General features: G+C 38.7%; 1 long non-coding RNA gene across 1 annotated transcript; it reads right to left on the bottom strand.

The window, feature by feature from the left end:
* Window positions 1-11,140: 11,140 nt before the first annotated feature.
* Window positions 11,141-13,918, bottom strand: LOC106780863 (uncharacterized). The gene is made up of 3 exons (XR_011428146.1): window positions 13,675-13,918; window positions 13,432-13,546; window positions 11,141-12,719 (listed from the first exon to the last, which is right to left on the bottom strand). It is a non-coding gene; the product is annotated as an uncharacterized lncRNA (long non-coding RNA).
* Between the last annotated feature and the right edge of the window lie 946 nt (window positions 13,919-14,864).

Raw genomic sequence — 14,864 nt, 5'->3', positions numbered from 1 at the left:
TGAGGGAAGGACATTTTTGATATTTGGTGAGCATAGTGTGTATGAGGTCAAAGCAGTGATCAGAAAAGCCTTCTCTCACCTGCACTTCTAATTGTTTCACTGTTCCCTGGATGGCTTTAAAGTTAAACTGCTGCCAGAGGTTTAAAAGGGTTGAACCCAAGGGTAGGTGAAATTGATTATAATACACAAGAATCTCAGCAGGTGAAACCTTCAAAGGGTTAGAGTGTTGAAAAGAGGGGAATCAACTAGGTTGTGGAAATGTCTGGAAACCTCTTTGACAAAGAATTGGGAATATAAGTTAAATCCATTTCTTCAAATAATTTTGTGCCTGGCTATAGGGACCAAGTGTGACTAAAACTCAGGGTCACAAACTTGATCGATCTTGGGGGCGGTGGGGGAAGAGCCTGGCAGAGAGATGAACTCTCCATTTCTAGATCTCAGAGAAATCAGAAAGCCACCTGGGAGATTACAGGGGGGTAACTATTATCTCTGCAAACCATAAACATTTTACATGACATAAATAATATACAGTAAAAGTACGTCTTCTTTCCTCATTTATCCTTCAGTACCACAGTTCATTCGTAGAGGAAACTACTTGTATCACACACACACATTCATTATTTTCAGACAAACCTATACACTCCACTCCGTGATTTGCTTTTTTTTCCCCACAAAATGGCCACATAGCATACCATTGCATGGATACACCACATTTTATTTCAGCAGTTTTGTATTTTTGCGATTTTAAACTATTTCCAATCTTTTACTACCACATATTATGCTGAAATGAATATTCTCATACAAGGATATTTGCCAACATGAACATATAAATTATTGAAAATGTAAAAACTATGACAAAGGATCCAGGCATCTTTCATTTAATAAGTATGGCCAAATGTCTCTAAAAAGCAGTAGAAATTTACACATTTACAATGTGTCAGTGTCTGTTTCTCCACTCCCTTGCCAACATATCATATAATTAGTTTTCTTTATCTTTCTTAATTTAATAGGTAAAAATGCTAATCTAGAGAACCATTTTTTTATTTCTCTATATTGGTCAAGCTGGGATTTTAAAAATAATCATTAAATCTATTTGCATGTCTCTCTTTGAAAAGTCTATCCAACATTCTGTTTAAGTGTTGGCTTTGGAGTCAGAACGACAGGGTCAAACCAGCTCTATAGTTTGTTTGCTGTGAGATTCTGAACAAGCTCCTCAGTGACTATCTCTGTGACTTAGTTTCCTTAATTGAGTGATGGATAAAAAATAGCGCACATCTTATAGAATTTCTCTGAGAATCATTTGAAATATACATTGACATCAATAGATAGATAAAGTGTAGAATAAGGGCTAGGACACAGCAAACACGCAAGTAATATTAACTATGCGTTATTAATGCAATTTTCTTCTGGAGAGTTAATTTTATTGGTTTGCAAAATCTCTTTATACACTAAAGCTACATTTTCCCTATTTTTGCATTCTCTATTCCATTTTGGCGTTTGATTTTGGATTTTATAAAGTGTTTCTGCAATGTGGAAATGTTTGAGTTTATATATTCTTTTTTTTTCTTTTGAGGAAGATTAGCCCTGAGCTAACGTCCACTGCCAATGCTCCTCTTCTTGCTGAGGAAGGTTGGCCCTGAGCTAACATCTGTGCTCATTTTGCTCTATTTTATATGTGGGACGCCTTCCACAGCATGGTTTGATAAGCAGTGGGTAGGTCCGTGCCTGGGATCTGAACCAGTGAACCCCAGGCCACCGAAGTGGAGCACGGGAACTTAACTGCTGTGCCACCAGGAAGGCCTCTGAGTTTATACATTCTTATTTATTGCTTATTCAAATGTATTCACTTTTATTCTGCCTTCTGAAGTTTGAGCCTTGCTTAGAAAGTCTCAACTCACTCTAAGATTACTTGTTAAAAATCCTGAAATTTCCTATTATGCTTAAAATTTAATATTCTAAGGCTACCATTTTGAATTATTTTGATCTATGGAGTAAGGTAAGAGGTCAATTTTTTTTAAGTGGCTAGTCAATTGCCTCGGCATTATCTGCTGAATGAGCTATTGTTTTCGCCCTGATTAATATTAACTTTGTAGGATAGTAATTTCCTACATGTAATTTGTTTCTATTTCTTTCTTCTCTCTTTTCTTCTATCAGTCTACCTACTTATACATCTGCTGGTACCAACTATTTTTAATTATTTTATTTTATAATACTATTTTATAAGCTTTATAATACTATTTAATGTGTGATAGATTTTGTCTCCACCCTGCTGCCATTATTCTTCTGTTTCAAAATTGTTTCTGATTTTCTGATATTTAGTCTTCACTTGAGTTTTAGAATCAGCATGTCTAGTTTCAAATAAATACATTAAAATTGCGAAGTAATCACATTTTAGACAATATCATGTTACTACAAAAGTAAGAATTTAGAGAGTATCTACCTCATGAAAATTAACTTCAATAATATCCCGATTTAAATTTCAAGCTGTTTTTCTAAGAATATTGAAACTAGCAACAGTGGGCTAAGATATATATGGCAAAACTAGCATTGCTTAATTTGTTTGATTCTATGACACACCGAAAGATTTTGTCATTGAACACGTGTTTATCTTGTTAAATTATCCACCATTTATATAAATTCTCTTTGGACTTGTCTAGATAGCACCCTCTAGCCCCATTAGCTACAACCCAGAGAAAGAGCATCAGCTGTCAGGTGCACAGTTTCACGTCACTCCATCCCACTCCGTAACCAGAGAAAATAAGCTACACAGAGTTTATTGTACTAACATTGTAAACAACCACCATTGCTCTTTGTTTTTTTCTTTGAGAACTGGATAACTTCTCAGTGACCCGAAATTTATTACACTAACTTGTATACAATTCATCATTCACTGATTTGATTTATTCTAGCCACACTTAGCAAACCATGACCCTGACAAATCATATTTAATAGGCAGCTTTTCTCTGTTTCTGAATATGCGCATCTCAGAAAGAAGGTGACACAGATCACTGCTTCCTTCACCACCTTCACCACAATCAGTGCAGTGGTTCTCTGCAGGGAGGGAACTGAGAGGACCGAGGGTCTGAATGTGTGATGTGCAACAGAGCCAGAGACGATGACTCACAGTTCAGAGTTTCACAAAAATTGTGTTTGATTTTTAAAAATATTTTTAATTTGAAAGAATTATAGATTCATGGAAGCTTCAGAGAATGTACAAGGAGGTCCCAATGTCCCTTTCCCCAGACCCGTCTAGTGGTATCTAAATCAGGAAACTGACATTGGTACAATCCACGGAGTTTATTTAAATTTCCCGTTTTACATGCCCTCGTGTGTGTGTGTAGTTCTATGTAAATTTACATATGTACTGATTCATGCATGCATGTATATCATATGTATAGATTCACTGCCACAATCAAATGCACATCTGTTTCATGACCATGAGGCTTCCTCGTGCTACCCCTTTGTATTCACACCCAACCACTCCTCTGTCATTAACCCCTCACAAGCACTAATGTGTTCTTATTCCTACAATTTTGTTATTTCAATAGTTATATAAATAGAATTATACAGTAGTAACCTTTTGAGATAGTTTTTCTTTCACTCTGCATGACTAATAAAAGCATCAGGTCTATCAAAGTTACTGTGAGTATCCAACCTGTTTGTTCCTTTTTATTTCTGAGTAGTATTCCATGGTATGGATGTGCCACGCTTTGCTTAACCAGTGATCCACTGAAGGGCTTTTGGATTGTTTCCAGATTTTGGCTGTTATGAATAAAGCTGCTATGAATAGTCATGTACAGGTTTTTGTGTGAATATAAGTTTTCATTTCTCTAGAATAAGTACCCGAGTGTAAAATTGCTGGATCACATGGCAAGGCATGTTTAGTTTTATAAGAAACTGTCAAACTATTTTCCAGAGTGCCTGCACCATCTTACATTGCCACACGCAATGTGTGAATGATTCCATTTCTCCACATGCTTGCCAACATTTGGTGTTATTGCTATTTTTTATTTTAGACACTTTTAGGTGTGTAGTGACATTTCAATGTGGTTTTAATTTGCATTTGTCTGATGGTTAATTAGGTTGAAGATTTTTTCATGTGCCTATTTGCAATCTGTATATCCTCTTTGGTGAAATATCTATTTGAATCTTTTGCCCATGTTCTAATTGGTTGTTTTTATACTGCTCAGTTTTGAGAGTTCTTTATATATTCTAGATACAAGTCCTGTGTCAGATACATGGTTTGTAAATATTTGCTCCCAGTCTGTAGCTTATCCTTTCATCTTAACAGGGTCTTTTGAAGAGGAAACGTTTCTAGTTTTGATGAAGTCCATTGTGCGTGCCTGTGTGTGTATCATGCATTTGGTGTCAAATTTAAGAATTCTTCACCTAACCCCAGATCCTGAAGAATTTCTCCTATGTCTTTTTCTACAAGTTTGATATTTTTATGTTCTAAATTTAAGTTCATGATCCATTTTGAGTTAATTTTTTATAATGTTTATTTTGTAAAAGGAAGAATGTGTCATCATCTTTGTCTTAAGCTTTACCTATTTGCTGTGATCAAGTAACCAGCTCAAAGCAGCATAACCAAACTGTAGGTGTGGATTTCTCATAGAGGAGTGGAAAACTTTATACTTTGAGACTGCAAATTTCCCTTTTTATACTTAGTATGATTTCTCAACTAAAAAGTAAATTTAAAAACATAGGACACAAACCAACCCCTTCTTTACTCATCAGCCTCTGAAATCTCCTATATTACAGGATAATGGTTTTCCCAGTATAGATTTAGAAAATGGTTACAACTATTTTATGGTCAAGAATAACTATAATCTTTTCTAACATTCAGATTCTTTTATTTTTTTTAGGAAGATTAGCCCTGAGCTAACATCTGCCACCAATCCGCCTCTTTTTTGCTGAGGAAGATTGGCCCTGGGCTAACATCTATGCCCATCTTCCTCTACTTTATTTGTAGGATGCCTGCTACAGCATGGCTTGATGAGCAGTGCTAGGTCCGTGAGTGGGATCCCAACCAGCAAACCCCAGGCAGCAGAAGTGGAGCACATGAACTTAACCACTACACCACTAGGTGGCCCCTCACGTTCTTCTAAACTGTAAAATTGTCTGAGAAAGATGCCCATCCTTCTTTAAGTCATCAAACTGAATTAAAAGTGAGATTCTTCTTCCTTGTCTATGACTTCTTTCCTGATAATTGAATGCATGTCTCTTTAAGAAAAGAATATTCTCTACAAATTGCCCCAAGAATGAAAAATCCCACTTTTTGTTATTACTTTTTGCTAAATTACGTGCTTTCATCTACCTCCATTCATAGTCACAGTCCCAAAGCCAAATAGCTCAGTTCCCCCAGAATGTACTGATGCTTCTTCCTACTGTCCCAGGGGCAGAGTCCTGATTTTACTCTCATAAGAGTATTTTGAAAAAACAATATTACAATTGAGAAAAAATTGAGTTTTCTAAAGGGTTAAGAATCAAGGAGTTTTGAAGTGTTCTCGATTGAAATAATTCAGCCCTTGAAGCCAGAATCAGAAAATTAGAAAAACAACCTCCTTTTCCCTAGTAACTAGGCTAGGACTCCCAACGGTAGGGATATCTATGCCAAAGCTGAGTGAATCAACTAGGTCACGAAACATGAAAAAAATATATACAAAGAAGGAGAGCAAGTCACAGTAATGGTAATGACAAATGGAAACAATAGTTTGGCCTCATGCAGTTGTACACAAAGGCAGCATTTAGTGTACGGAGAACACCTCCTATACAAAAGTCACTTCATTTGTGCCCAGAAATTAGGATGATGGAAAGGAAAGGTATGGGAACACAGACCTGAGTTAACTGTGATTTTCTTTCAGCCCGGAAAATCCACTAGCACTCTTAGCTTTATAGGACTTATATCTCCAAACCTGGAAATGGTGCCATGTGAAGAAACTCTGTAGAATCAGAAAGGGAATTTATGGTACATGCAAACCGAAGGAATGTTTTCATGGTCATAAGAAATGGACAAATACAAGAAATAATTGATCCATGCTTATCTAATAGCATCCAAAGGATGGAAGCTCTGTATCTGTTGATGTTGTCAATTAATTTATTCTTCTTCAATCAACAAATATTTTATGTGCAAAGTATTGTGTAAAGTACAGTACATGCATGTTTCCTGACCCTATGGAGATCACAGGCATAGGCATAACAGGAATTTTAAAAATCTATACATAAGTAAAGATATAGATGTATATATGGAAAACTATATTAATTGCAACATTTCCTTGTCTTGGACTTTGGAGAGAGCCCTCAACACATGAGACCACATGGAGAGAAGCCACAATATGTTCTTGGGAGCACCTGCAAAACATATATAAAACACGTTTTTTTAACCTTCCTTAACCTATTATCCCTAGTAAAGATAAATGAGAAAACAGAGATTCACTGAAGACTTGGAGAGAATAGGAGTGAAGCTGCGGTGGTGTGGCATTTCTAACCTTCCTCAAGCCAAGTTACAGAGATTCAAGAGAGAGGTGAAATGAGTACCCTGGAGTTTGGAGGAGTTAGAGGGCCATGCTAGGTTGCAATGACAATTTCTCTTACTTTACCATGTTTAAGGGCAAGAATACTGATGATTCTGTTATTTTTATCTATGTGTATACATGACAGATAGGTTACTTATACTATTTTAATTGATTGAAAGGTAAGAGAAAGTAGATGGTGAAGCCTGGTACAGAGATATAAATACGTGAGTCATAGGCTTGATGAGTAAAATGTCAGAGAAAGCAACATAAGGGGAAGACATGGCCTAAGGCTAAAGCTTGCAGGCGTCCAACAGTTAATGGAAGGGAGAAGAGAGTGTGCGCAGGTGTCCAACAGTTAATGGAAGGGAGATGAGAGTGTGCGCAGGCGTCAAAGAGAAAACAGCCCAAGAAGCAGGTAAGAATCCCGGAGAATGGTTTGTCAGGGAAACCTAAGGAAGAGAGAGTTTAGGAAAGAATAAGTGGTCATGGCGCATGTGTCAAAAGGTTCTGAGAGGTCAGCTGTGATGAGAACTAAAGATTCCTGTTGATTTACAGCACAGAAGTCATTAGTGCTCTTTTTGAGGGTTTAACTAGTGGAGGAATTAAAGCCAAATACATGTATACCTTTTGATCCAGAAATTTTAACATATATGCCCAATAGCAGGGTGTAAATATGCTCACCAAACAATATGTATAAGAATATTCATAACAACGCTGCTGATAATAGCCAAAGACTAGAAGAATCAAATAAACATTTAGGGAGATGGCTAAATAAACTGCAGTATATTCATACAGCAAACAGGATAAACAAAATAAACTGTACATAATGGATGAATCTTAGAAATATAATATTAAGAGAAAAATCTAGACAGAAAAAAATCCAAACAATATTATTCTATATATGTAAAGTTCAAAAGCAGGCAAAGCTAATCTATGGGACTGTGGTTTCCCAGGAAGGACAGGTAGTGACCAGAAGGAGGCATAAGGGGACATCTGGAAAGCAAAAGTACAAACAAGAGAGAGCACAGACCCAGCTTCAGTCTCTGGGAGGTCCTAATCCTTCCAATGAAGATTCCCAAAATCCCTTTTCAACATCAGGATGGATTTGGATAACAGTATGACAACCAGCAAATTTGTCAGCACAGGCTGGAACAGGGAAGGCATTTAGGTTTTGGGTCTTCCACTTTAACGTAATCACCATAAAAAAGTTTTTATAAAAAAACTTTTGCCGTATGATCTACTTCAAGATAAAGAATTGAATATAAAGATCTTTTGATGAATGACACTCTTAGATATGTTCTGTGAGGTAGAGAGAGAGCACTTTCCTTAGAGCGAAGCTTCTGCTTCTAAACCCCCCACCACTGCTGACGCAGCCTCTGCCTCTTCCTGTCCACACTGAGACTCTCGCCCAGGTGTTCACAGCTGGGGGATGCCTCCTGTTGAGACCTGAGGTTTCTATGGGGGTCCCACAGGCACCCACATCACTATAGCCTCTCTCAGAGCACAGAAGTACACTGCGGAGTCCCGGAGCTGTGAGCCTGTGATGGTGAGGCTGATGGAACTGGCTGGTTTCTGGCAGTTCTTAGCGTGGAGAACCTGGTCATCTAGACCAAGAATCAGCCTGAGACTTCACAAAACTGGGGTCCTTTGCTCAGGTTGTGTCAGCTGCTCACATTGTTGTGTGGACTGTTTTGTACAGTTATGTGTTCAGTAGGACAGAATGTGGGGAGGAAGTAACACATGCAGACCAGCATGTGTGTGTGCGCATGTGTTTTAATTCATAAGAAAGAAGTTATTTACCTTGGACTTTTCCCTTTGTTATCCTATTTCTATTGGTTTATTACTAATAACAATAGTAAAATTTAAACAAGATAAAGAAAATACTTTAATTAACAGCAATTATATTCAAACATGCATATGTGTTAAATTGAATTGTGGAATGTTAATGATGCAATCATTTGCCATGTTCAGACAATGTATCTAAGATGGACTTGTAAGTTTCATAAAAAATACAATTTAGTTTGATTCTGGTGACTTCTGAGAACAAACAGTCATCCATGTTTTCATACGGTGTATGCCTTTTTTGTCTCCAGCCAAAATCGGCAGGGAAATGTACTCACAGATTTTTATCCAGACAGGAAGATAAAACTATTCGCTCTCAATCATCCTAAATTTTCTTCCTACAGTCCAAGGCATTGGTTTCTAACATTACATAAAATTCAGGTGTACATCATTATAATTAAATTTCTGTGTAGTTACGTCATCTTCACCACCCAAAGACTAATTACAATCCATCACCACACATATGAGCCTAATCTCCACTTTTTGCCCTCCTCCTTCCTCCCTTCCCCTCTGGTAACCAACAATTCAATTCCTATTCTTAATGTATAGAAATGCAACTGATTTTTGTTTGTTGATTTTGTATCCTGCAACTTGACTGTATACAATTATTATTTCTAAAAGTCTTTTAGTGGATTCTCTAGGGTTTTCTATATATAAAATCATGTCATCTGCAAATAGTGAACAGTTTCACTTTTTCCTTTTATTTCTTTTTCTTGCCTGATTGCTCTGCCTAGGACTTTCAATACTATGTTAAATAAGAGTGGTGAACGTGGGCATCCTTGTCTGGTTCCTGTTCTTAGAGGGATAGATTTCAGTTTTTCTCCACTGAGAATGATATTATCTGTGGGTTTGTCATAAATGGGCCTTTATTATGTTGAGGTACTTTCCCTCTATGCCCATTTTATTCAGTTTTTATCATAACTGGATGCTATGTCTTTTCCAATGCTTTCTCTGCATCTATTGAGATGATCACATGATTTTTATTCTTCATTTGGTTAATGTGGTGTATTATGTTGATTGATTAGCAGATGTTGAACCGTCCCTGCATCCCTGGAATGAAACCCACTTGATCATGGTGTATGATCTTTTTAATGTATTGTTGTGTTCAATTTGCTATTTTTTTGTTGAGGATTTTTGCATCAATGTTCATCAGTGATATTGGCCTGTAATTTTCTTTTTTTGTGTTGTCATCTGGTTTTGGTATCAGAGTAATGTTGGCTTTGTAGAATGAGTTAAGAAGCTTCTCTTCTTCAATTTTTTGGAAGAGTTTGAGAAGTATATGCACTAAGTCTTCTTTGAATGTTTAGTAGAATTCACCAGGGAAGCCATCTGGTCCTGGACTTTTATTTTTTGGAAGGTTTTTGATTATTGTTACCATCTCTTTACTGATGATTGGTCTATTCAAATTCTCTATTTTGTCTTGATTCAGTTTTAGAAGGTTGTATGATTCTAAGAATTTATTCATTTCTTCTAAATTATCCAATATGTTGGCATATAGCTTTTCATAGTATCCCCTTATAATCTTTTGCATTTCTGAGGTGTCCACTGTAATTTGTCCTCTTTCATTTCTGATTTTATTTATTTGAGCCTTCTCTCTTTTTTCTTGGTGAGTCTAGCTAAAAGTTTGTCAGATTTTTTTATCTTTCCAAAGAATCAGCTCACAGTTTCATTGCTTTTTTCTATTTTTTTTAATCTCGATTTCATTTATTTCTGCTCTGATTTTTATTATTTTCTCCCTTCTACTGCTTTTGGGCTTTGTTCTTCTTTTTCCAGTTGCTTTAGATGTGCTGCTAGATAGGTTATTTGAGATTTTTCTTGTTTGTGGAGATAGCCCTGTATTGCTAGAAATTTCCCGCTTAGAACTGCTTTTGCTGTGTCCCATAGATTTTGGCGTGTTGTATTTTCATTTTTATTTGTATCCAGGTATTTTTTGATTTCTTCATTGACTCAGTCATTGTTCAGTAGCATTTTGTTTAATCTCCAAATATTTGTGGCTTTTCTGATTTTCTTGCTGTAGTTGATTTCTAGTTTCACACTTTGTGACCAGAAAAGATGCTTGGCATTATTTCAATCCTCTTAAATTTACTGCAACTTGTTTTTTGGCCCAGTATGTGATCAATCCTGGAGGATGTCCCATGTGCATTTAAAAATAATGTGTATTCTGTCATTTTTGGATGGAATGTTCTATATATATCTACCAATCCATCTTGTCTAATGTGTCATTTAAGGCCAATGTTTCCTTTTTGATCTTCTGCTTGGATGATCTATCCATTGGTGTATGAAGTGTTAAAGTCCCCTACTATTATTGTGTTACTGTCTATTTCTCCTTTTATGTCTGTTAATAACTGCTTTATATATTTCAGTGTACCTATGTTGGGTGCATAGATTTTTACAAGTGTTGTATCCTCTTGCTTGATTGTTCCCTTTATCATTATGTAGTACCATTCTTTGCCTCTGGTGACAGTTTTTGTTTTAAGTCTCTTTTGTCTTATGTAAGTATTACTACCCCAGCTTTATTTTCTTTGTCATTTGCATGGAATATCTTTTTCCATCCCTTCACTTTCAGTTCGTGAGTGTCTTTAGGCCTGAAGTGTGTCTCTTGTATGCAGCATATATGGGTCTTGTTTTTTTATCCAATCAACCACCCTGTGGCTTTTGAATGGAGCATTTAGTCCGTTGACATTTAAAGTAGCTATTTATAAATATTTACTTATTTCCATTCTGTTACTTTTTTTTCTGGGTGTTTCAGTACTTCTCTGTTCCTTTCTTCTTCTCTTATTCTCTTCCTTTGTGGTTTATTTGAACTCTGTCAGGTAGATTTTTTATTTCTGTTTTGTTTAGTTCTTGTTCTGGGATTTTGTCCTGTTCCCTTACTTGTGAGGTGTTCCTTTGTCCCCTCGTTTTTCCTCTTTCTCTGTACTTATATCTATGTATTAGGTAGGTTGGCTATGTCTCCTGATCTTGCAGAGGTGGCCTTATGTAAGAGATGCCTTATGAGGCCCAGCTGTGTGCTTCACTCTCATCACTAGTTCCAAATGTTCAGGAGTGACTCTTGCATGGCCTGCATGTGTCCTTCTGTTGTGTCAGGGTTGCTCTTGTTGCAGGTGTCCAGAGAGCAGGGCTGTCCCCCAATGAGCTGGTGGTAATGCTCAGCTGCATGTGGCTGCTATGGATGCATCACTCAGTTTATTGGGTTTGGGGAGCTTCAACACAGTTGGCTATGAGATCTAATAGCACATTCCTGTTGCAATTTTTTTTGAAGTAAGTAGGCCACAAGCATGGCTTGTTGCTAGGCTCAGAGGCTTACAATTGCTGTAGGCCTCTGGCCTGCAAGGCTGTTGTCAGCTCTCTCAGGAGTGCAGCTGAGTGGGACTGGCCCCAGACATGGGAGCACCCAATTGGTTCAGGCTTTGGAAAGCAAGGCTGATCCCCTATGCGGCTAATTGAGAATCACAAGTCTTCTGCAGCTGACAAGCCCCACCACCCACATGGCCACATACATCACCAACACAGTCTTGCACTGTGCACATGCCCTGACCTCCTGAAGTGGACCTAGTCATCCCACTGCAGAGGCCCCACACACCCCACCACACCCACACACTCCATCTGCTCCTCATGTACGTCCTGTCCCACTGAGGGGGACCCACTCACCCAGCTGCAGAGGATCCTGGCATGCAGCCTATGCAGGCCCACAGATTGCCTGCCCCTTGTTGTGGGGGTTCCTTCTAGCTAGTTTTCAGTTCTCTCTCAGGGGCAATTGTTCCATGAATAGTTGTAAATGTGTTGTATCCATGGGAGGAGGTGAGTTCAGAGTCTGCCTATGCCACCATCTTGACACCTTTCAGGAAAAGTCTGTCTTGGTGAGCTACATCCCCTCAAGGTTCAGTGAAAGGTGCACATTTCCTTGTTGTGCTTCTTTGGTGTGAAGAAACTTTGGATTATTTTAGCCATCTAGGGTCCCAATGAACAAGAGTCCACTTGTATCCTTCTCTTTTATAAACAGACACCTGAGTGTTTCCTTGGCCACTGATCTGACACACTTCAGAAGGACCACTGGCATAATCGCAATGATAAAATAATATGTTAGGTTACATAGTCATGGTCTTTTCCAGAATCCAGAATTCCTCCTAGCACAGATTTTGAAGTCCAGAATCTGGATCATTATTTAGTGTCACAATAAAGAGCTACTGTGATGACAGGGAGGAAGTGTGGAGATGTATTAGCACAGTGCAAGACATACCATGGACACAGACTTTACTGATGGGACTGTTCTGAAATTGCAGGGCCCTCGACATAGGAAAATTTCATAAAGAAGCTCTCCTCGTAGAACTTTCTTAGGCAGTAATGTTTCCAGAGAGACCGCTAGGGAAGAAAAAGTAAGGGAAGAGAGAATAAAGGTCCCAGCCACTGGAGATGGAGTTTCTTCAGGTGAAACTCAGCAAGACATGCAATACTGGCCTGAATTGTAAAAACAAGGGATGCACTTCAAGTTTACACATTAGTTGATGAAGTGTTTGATCTGGGAATTTTTATTGATAGGTTGTGAAATATTTCAGCAGATTCCAACTTAACTGTCATGGAGCACAGCTAACATCACTTCCCTGGAATTATATGCCATCTAGGGGAAAGAGGCTGGGCTGAAAATAGAAGCATTTTTGGAGAACAGAACTTGGGTTCCTCTTTACACTGTCCCCATCCTAATTCCTCTCTGCAGACTAATCCAAGAATTCCAAGGTTCCCTGGCTCTGAGGCATCAGAGCTGGAAGCACTTTGAGGAAGCCTCCAGCACAGGACACTGGAGAGAGAAAGTAACGCTCTCTCCCAGGGCTGCCACAGCCAGATCCACCTGCACCCTCTGGGTTTGTGCTCAGCTGCCCCTATAGTCCCCTTCACTGTGTCTCTCAGAGCACAGTAGTACATGGCTGAGTCAGACATTTGCACTGAGGGTTTCTGCAGGTGGAAGGAGCTGTCACTGTTAACATGATTGGCCTGAAAGCCTCTGCTGTCCGCCCCCTGGTTTTCTGATGAGCTTTTCAAGAGGAGCGCAGGCTCTTTGTTTTGATACTGGACATACCAGAAAAGGGAAACTGAATAGCTGCTCTGGTAGGTGCAGTTCAGGGTCAGAGGTGCTCCCTCAGGGAGGGTTATGGGGTCTTCTGTCTGGGTCACCGAGTCTCCATTGGTCCCTCCTAAAAAGAAGTAATGGCTTTGTTATATTGGTAATGTAAAAGGATAGTCTCTAGTTTGTTAGGGGTTAAAAGTCATCCTGAAACCGAGGAATGGAACACCTTAGAAAATCTGAATCAATGCTACTTACTCAATATCAACAAGATCACAAGTCCCGAGCAGGAAGCAGGCAGCATGGCTGGGGGAGAAACAGCAGCAGGTTTTGCTTGGGAATACACCAAAGCTGAGAGGGCTGTTCCTCTATTTTCTTGATTCTTTGGTGGAATCTTCCAGAAAGCTTTGGCTTCTGTGTTAAACAGGACAAACTGCCCTGCAAGATGATGCCACAAGTGTAAAATGAGAGATGTGCTCAAAATGGAAGGTGAATTTATGTCAAACCACCTCTTGAAGGGAGCAGCGCCCTCTTGTGGCTCCCTCTCTGTCCCTGCAGCCTGCTTTACATATTTGAATTTGATATTTATCCTTGAATGGAGCTGAAGTTGTAGACATACGAGGGAAACAAGCGCCTGGGGTGAGGGTAGGGCTCCAGAAGACAGCACCAAACACTTTTTGCAAACTTCACAGTGGTGCCTGGGACTGAGAGAGTGGGTAACTCCTTTGTCATCCTCTTTAAGATGCAGGGCAATGTGACTCCCTTAACTCTCAGTCCCAGCATCTAATATCTGTTCACACTGAGTATTAAGCTAGTTTTAGGCATCTTATGGTATACTGAGAGTGTAAAACAGCATGATCTGGTTCTCTTCTTGAGAACTCAACATCAAGACCTCCCCCATTGGTGCCCTGGAACCAGGGGATGAGCCCCTCTGCTTAGAATCTTCTCCCTTCTCTCGGCTACATTTGCCTTGGTAACTTACTTTCATTCTTTAAGAACTAATTTACATGCCACCTCCTTGTGAAAGCACTCATGCAGCTCTCATGGCTGAGTATGCCTGTCTCTTTCCCCACTATACTTCATATACATATCTATCATTATCATCACTGCATCATATTAGAATCATCTGTGTTCTGTTTCCAAACTGGACTTTGTGCTCCTGAGATCAGGAACTTAATCTTATTAGTCTTAATAACCCATTTCTCAGAATATACAAGCCCTTAGTTTATAGTAGATGCTCAAAAAATATCTGAAGAGTGAGTGAACAAATGAATGAGTAGACATGTCTGGCGGGTACAATTATCTTTTTATAAAGTATAGTCTCTATGAGAGCATATATCTAGACCTCTGGTGTGACCTTCTTATTCCAGAGTCAGACCCATGCCCTCTATAACAGGTACATTCAGCATTTCTCAAAATTGAGTAAGGTTCAGACCTTCATATAAGGG

The sequence above is a fragment of the Equus caballus genome, chromosome 1 (genome assembly GCF_041296265.1).
Source record: "Equus caballus isolate H_3958 breed thoroughbred chromosome 1, TB-T2T, whole genome shotgun sequence".
NCBI lineage: Eukaryota > Metazoa > Chordata > Mammalia > Perissodactyla > Equidae > Equus > Equus caballus.
This window is presented reverse-complemented; position numbering and strand designations above follow the sequence as displayed.